The sequence below is a fragment of the Salvia miltiorrhiza genome, chromosome 3 (assembly GCF_028751815.1).
Source record: "Salvia miltiorrhiza cultivar Shanhuang (shh) chromosome 3, IMPLAD_Smil_shh, whole genome shotgun sequence".
Classification (NCBI taxonomy): domain Eukaryota; kingdom Viridiplantae; phylum Streptophyta; class Magnoliopsida; order Lamiales; family Lamiaceae; genus Salvia; species Salvia miltiorrhiza.
In genome coordinates this window covers 18,433,740-18,440,317 of record NC_080389.1, presented here as the reverse complement: position 1 = coordinate 18,440,317, position 6,578 = coordinate 18,433,740, and the positions used below count along the sequence as shown (strand labels likewise).

General features: G+C 33.2%; 1 long non-coding RNA gene across 1 annotated transcript; it reads right to left on the bottom strand.

The window, feature by feature from the left end:
• Nucleotides 1–3,938: 3,938 nt before the first annotated feature.
• LOC131017973 (uncharacterized) lies at nucleotides 3,939–6,311 on the bottom strand. Its single transcript, XR_009099951.1, has 3 exons — nucleotides 6,213–6,311; nucleotides 5,592–5,626; nucleotides 3,939–5,315 (listed from the first exon to the last, which is right to left on the bottom strand). It is a non-coding gene; the product is annotated as an uncharacterized LOC131017973 (long non-coding RNA).
• Between the last annotated feature and the right edge of the window lie 267 nt (nucleotides 6,312–6,578).

The window sequence follows — 6,578 nt, the reverse complement described above, 5'->3', positions numbered from 1 at the left end:
ATCCATCTCATCTCCGATTAGGTTTGAGTCGTCCGGGCACCAAGGTTCCTGTATTTCTTCGATTTTGATCTTGAAAAAGGCCCCGTCAATTCTGCAATCTATGAACTTGTTTAAGGAACCCAAACCAGTAGAAATTTGGATCATGGCAGAATCCTAACCGAGTTTTGTCCTTCGTGGCCTCATGGATTTTCAAAATCATTCCCAACCGAGCACTTGCTGTATGAAAAAAATGAGAATTCCATGCCTGCAGCGGGTGTTGGATTTGTATACTGAAAGCAAGAACATTTTATGCTTGTATACAATGATTCCTGTTTTCACTATTTAATCTCCTATCTGATTGGGTTCATGATTGCATATGTATGTTCTTTATCTCTATATAAGTAGATTATATGGTGTGTTGTAGATCACAGAAGACCATATAATTGGATTAACCTTAAGAGATATAATATGATCACAACCGAAATAACTCTAGGACAAGTTATTGGTTTAGGTTGCGGTATAGATGGAAGTAGTTTGTCTTGACTACTTATCTATACTGGTACGTAATACGTATTGATAGGACCACAGTGAGATATATTCTTCTATCTGACTTAAGTGAAGAATTAGAGATCTCGGTGACTTATAAGATCTTAATACTAATAAGATGTCAGATATATATATTGATTCGTCTATCACTTTGACTTACTATGAGAAAGAGTTATATAGTAACTTGAGTACTCTGTATCTTGGGTGATAGCGGTTAATATATGACATCTGATTATCTGTATTGGTACTCGTATCCGTATAGGATAATGACATCCCCTTAAGGAGCTCAATAATGTTTATTGCGCTAAACCCTGCAGGTTGATTTAGTTCAGGCGCAATAATAAGGTTTGAGTGGTACTGCTTAAGGATTACAAAGAGATTAATTAATTTAGGCTGTCAGAGCTCTAATTAATTAATGGATGTCGGATATTTTAAATACGAGGATTTAATAAGTCTAAATACAAGCCCCGACTCATCACCGGCAATAAAGGGGAAAGTCAATATTGGTTCTCTAGTGGAATGAACTAATAGTTATAAATTAATTATGGTCTGGGCTGACCATAGATAATTAATTTATTTGAGGCCCATCTTTATTCATTGTATCTGGTCCCTGGACTGGCCCAAAGTCTCCCAGCCCAGATAGAGCCAGAAAACGCCCCACACCCTAAAAGTGGCGCCTCCCCCCTTCTGTATTATTTAATACAGCTGTCAGCTCTCAGGAAATACACACTGATAATTATTAGGGTTTGAGAACTGAGAGGAAGCGCAGGAAACACGTGGGAGCTTTCTGTCTTGGGATTTCTCACAGTTCGTTGTCCATCCAACGGTGAGACTTGAGTGGGATACAGTTCAGAAGATCAGAACTGGAGCTATTCGATACGATCATCAATCATCTGTGCATCCGATTCACAAGTAAGTAAATCCTAACACATGTGTGCAGCTGTTAATTCATAGGAGTATGTTAGGATTAATCGTTGTATGATGAATTAATAATAATCCAAGAAACGATCATCGGGCAAACGGAACGTTAATTCAATTTAATATTCCTTCAGCGGGATACCACTCCATTTCGTCCAGACAAATCTCTGTGTGAAAACATCAACATAGGACCACGGCCTAGTCCATTCAAACCAGAAATTCGACCACTCATTTAATTCTTTCAAAAGCTCTTGAACCGGTCTATGATCAATGCTTTGTATGAGCACGAGGTTCCCTCCCAACGGCGCCACCTTCAGCAATGAGGAACATTCGCTGTTGATTTCTTCACCATACTCCTCCAACAAAAATTCTGATTTAACAAATCATGTATAAGATTTTTTCAGCCATTCTGTTTCGTCCTTTGTTGATTGAAACGCAATGATCTCATTTGCCGGGAAATCTCCGGTATTCTTCTTTCCGTCTAACGCTTCTGCGAAAGAGACTCCCGCCTTCCTCCAGCTTGTCAAAGCACTCTTCGTTTGTTTATTCTCCTTGAACTCTGTCTTCTTCGTCGTCTCTCCCTCCGAGTGTCTCACTGTAATTTCCTGTTCCTTCAAACTTGTTCTCTCGAACTTTGGAACTTGAGCCCTAAGTTTGAAACTTCCCAGCCAAATGTTATTAAGATCCTCCAGAATCTTATCAGAATCTGAGTCATTCGCAAATCTAACGAAGCCAAACGGCTTGCTATCGACACATTCAACTTTACATAATTCTGAAAATTGCAGTTTTACCACTATTGTTTATGAGAATTAAGAACAAGATGATGAAATTATTTTGCCAAAGAAGAAAGAAGAAGAAGATTACGCTGCAAAAAGAAGATGAAGAAAAAGAAAAGGACGACGTTGTCGAAAAAAGAAAGAAGAAAGCGCAAGGAAGAAGAAGACTCCGGATGCACGCTGCATCGAAAATGATGGAATAGATGGAGTAGGGTTACCTTATTTTTTTTCATTGTATTTGTATTTGTATTTGTTTTTTAATTAATTTTGGAATATTTGAAGATGGGCTTTTAATACTTCATTAGTTGATTCTTTGAGCCCAATAGTTAAATCGAATCTTTAAATTCCCAAAATTATTATATTAGGTGTGTGTTATTAATTTTGTTTAATTTACTTAATGATCTAAAACTATTAGTTATATTAAGTGTGGGATATTGATTAAAATTATAAAAATTTAAATATGGTTTATAATTATTATTTTTATATGTATTTGTGTATGAAAATAGTTATTTATTTTTTATATAATGCATAATATTGTATAATTATAATGTGTGGTGTTAATTATAATTAGTAATAATTTAGATATTCATATAATTTTAATATAACTTTTATATTTTAAATCATATTCCCAAACCAATTATTTTATTTTTAGATTATTAACTTAATTTTTTTTTATATTGATGAGTTAGTATTATTTGTTCAAAAATGATATTGATTTAAATTATTTACTTTACAATCTATAAATTTAATTATTACTTTACAATCTATAAATTTAATTATTACTATACGATACTCATTAAATTTAATATTATATTCATTCACTTGATAATAGTTTATTATACACTACTCCAAATTAAATAATATCTATATTAACGAAAATTATATTGTTGTTACTAAATAATCTAACTTGTAAATAAAGATATTTTGATATTTTCATTTAATTGATTTTTTAAAAAGATTGTAAGTATATTGTGGGCGGATGAGTTTTACAGATCATATCCTAGGTTGACTATGCAAAGTTAGCCTAAAAGATTTAATTTTACAATAAAATTTTTGTTTCCAAAACAAGAAAAGTAGTAAAAGAAAAGGACAAACAACGAGTCAATGGTTTCTCATTCAGTCCCCACGGTATGGGCCCCGCTTTGGTTTAGTTGATATATGGGGAGATTAATCATACTCTCTATCACTAAATTAAAATAACAAGATTTGTGGTTACAAAGTCATTGTGTTGCTTAGCCGCTACATCAACAATTTATAAGTGAGAAGGAATTTGTCTAAGCTTTGTTTTACCAATTTATAAGTGTTCTTCAAAAAATCAAAATGAATATCTACTACTGTGTAATCCGTCGAATTTCGACGGGTATCATTTAGTGCTATAATTTATATATAAAAAATGTAAAAATTATTTCTTAATATATTTATAAATTATGGAGATTATTCACTAAAAAAAACTTGCTAATATAATATAGGTCTATATTACACATCAAACTAAAATGAAAAAATAAATTAAACAGAGCTTTCATCCTTAACATGACTTAGCAAAACATATATTCGAAAAAATTATTTGTCACCCACTACTATTTGCCACCCATACCGTCAGATACCATCACCCGTTTGGTATCCGCCACCCGCTAGCCGTTAGATACCGGCACTCATTACCCGTCGGATGCCCACTGTGACTTGCGAGGTAGGGGAGTTGCTGTTTCTCGACGTCGACATCCTGCAATCAACCACCCAACAAATGCAATAAATCACCCAACAAATAAATCATCACGAAATTGCAGCAAATTACAGAGAAAATTTCAACTTCTTGTACAATACTATATGCCACCCATACCCGCGACCCACGGATACTCGTTGCTCGTTGGGTATCCACCAATCCGCTACCCAATGATATCTACCACCCACTACTCGTCGGATACCCACCAAGACTTGAGAGGTAGGGGCGTTAACAAATGTAATAAACCACCAAACAAATAAATTACCACAAAACTGCAGCAAATTTTAAATAAAATTTCAAATTCTTGTACACCAGTGGGAATCTTCACTGATTGAACAAATAACGATTTCATTGTTAAAAGAATGCTTAAATAATGTACTCAAAATAGCATCCATTAATTTGATAAACATAGTAGTTTTCGGGATTTATTCATTTAGCAAATACGTCACCCGTTTTACATGTATTTCAATTGTATAAACCGCAGCTTCACATGCGATACATACCAAAATCGGAGAGGACATATAGCAGTAAAATAAGAGGAAAACCATATATTAATTTAAAATCAATCGATATTTTTCTGATGGATTTATATACACAAAAATCAACCGACAGTTCAAATTTGGCAAGTAATTACATCATAGGTCACGAACAATCAGGTCATTCACTTTACTTGAGCTTCAAGCTCTCTCAGAGGAAAGCAGAGAGCAAATCTGATCTCAATCAGCTAATAGCAACAATACAGAAAATCAAAATTATAGTAGTCTAATCCAAATGACACAACTAACAGAAATTTCAAGCGACAAAACACCACAAGAAGCTGAGATCTCCACAAAACCAAAGCAAATGAGGAGCAGAAGATCACCTTCACCTTCAGATCATGCATTTTCTATAACAGCTCATAAACTTAATTACCTAACTAAAAATAACAAAACACAACTTCTAGCAGTAGCAACAACAACTCAAATTTCCACAGATCATTAAAGTAAAATATACAAAGTCCTTTGAAATCTTTAAACCTATAATAATAATAATAATAATAATAATAATAATAATAATAATAATAATACTCTTATGTCGCATCATTGCATAAATAAATAATAACATGAATAAAAAAATTATGTTTTGCAATCATCTATTATATAATACGATTATTATTTGCAACCAGTGTATATATAACTTTTATTAGTTTATAAAATCCTTCTGCTCAAAACTGTGCCCACCATCAGCACATATTCGTGACTTTTCCATATCCACTATCCAAAGCATGACTTTAATTCTTCCTAAGTGGATTCATTCTATCTCTAAGATAATAAAACTTGGCCCTCCTCACTCTTTTCTTGTCCAACACTGTTATCTCCTTTATGTTTGGAGAATACCTGTCATTTTCCAACTCAATTAGTAACAAACATTTTTTCATGTGGCAAGAAGGAATATATAAGGTAGCAATCACATATGCTTGAGTTAGAAAGTCTGTTATATGCATTTGAGATGTTTCTGAGCATTGATGCATCGAATTTTCTAACATTAAATGAATTTCAAATAAAACTGTAAAGTCATATAAGGAAAAGAAGGAGCAGGCAACAATGTGAAGGTGGTGCAAACAGAGATCAGAGGTAGTTAGCTTATTTGAAATTCATAGGCATTTAATTTACCTCTAATGCAGTGTAAAATGGCTCCACAACGCAAGCTGCAAAACAACCAAGATTAAAGATCAAATGATAATACGACAGAAAAGGGGCAACCAAAGATCCAAAACTGCAGTAGTTCATATGCAGTCAAATGTTAAAATGGAGAACATATAGTATAAAGGTCAAGAATTTCATTTAGGGACTCAAAACTTTATAAACATAGACCTCTATTGCAAAATACTATATCACAATATAACAATCTAACAACATCAAGAGCAACAAAATCTCTTTGAACTCCGTGATATCCTATATTAATAACTACTTGCATAAGAAACTATAGCAGTTTACAAATCTGATTTTGAACTTATACAACCACAAGATTTCTATCAACATGTATATATCTCATAATTACTTTAAACCATTACTACATATAAATTTTTTTTATCACGAACCATTTTCTTCCAACCTAACACATTATAGATCATTGTTTTTCTCCTCCCAACAGATCAAAATGCATCAGATATGAATTAAATGACACTGAAGCAATTATCTACAAACTAAAAATTCCATTCAACGCAACAGCAAACGGAAAACAGAGCAATCAAAACCGAAATTCGTAAAGAATGTAGTAAAGCAATCGCTTACTCCCTCATAGAGTTAGTTGGAGTGAGAATAAGAGTGGGCGACTGCAACACAGCGGCTGGCGAGCGGCGATTCTGGACCAGGCACCTAGAACCAAAAATCTGGAAAAAAGAAGAAAAATAAGAAGATATTGCCGCGTTAATGCAAAAGAAAAGAAAGACAATAAAAGAAGAAGAAGGTTACCTTGCGTCTGCTGCATCGTTAATAATTCAAACTAATGAATTTATAGATGAAAATTTAGGGTTTAAGCTTCCTTTGATAAAATTCTTTCCAAAAAAAATTCTTTCTAACAGCAACTGAAAATTAATTAACATAAAAATCTAGGGTTTAAGTTTCCATTATTAAAAATCTTTCCACAATTTGTTCTTT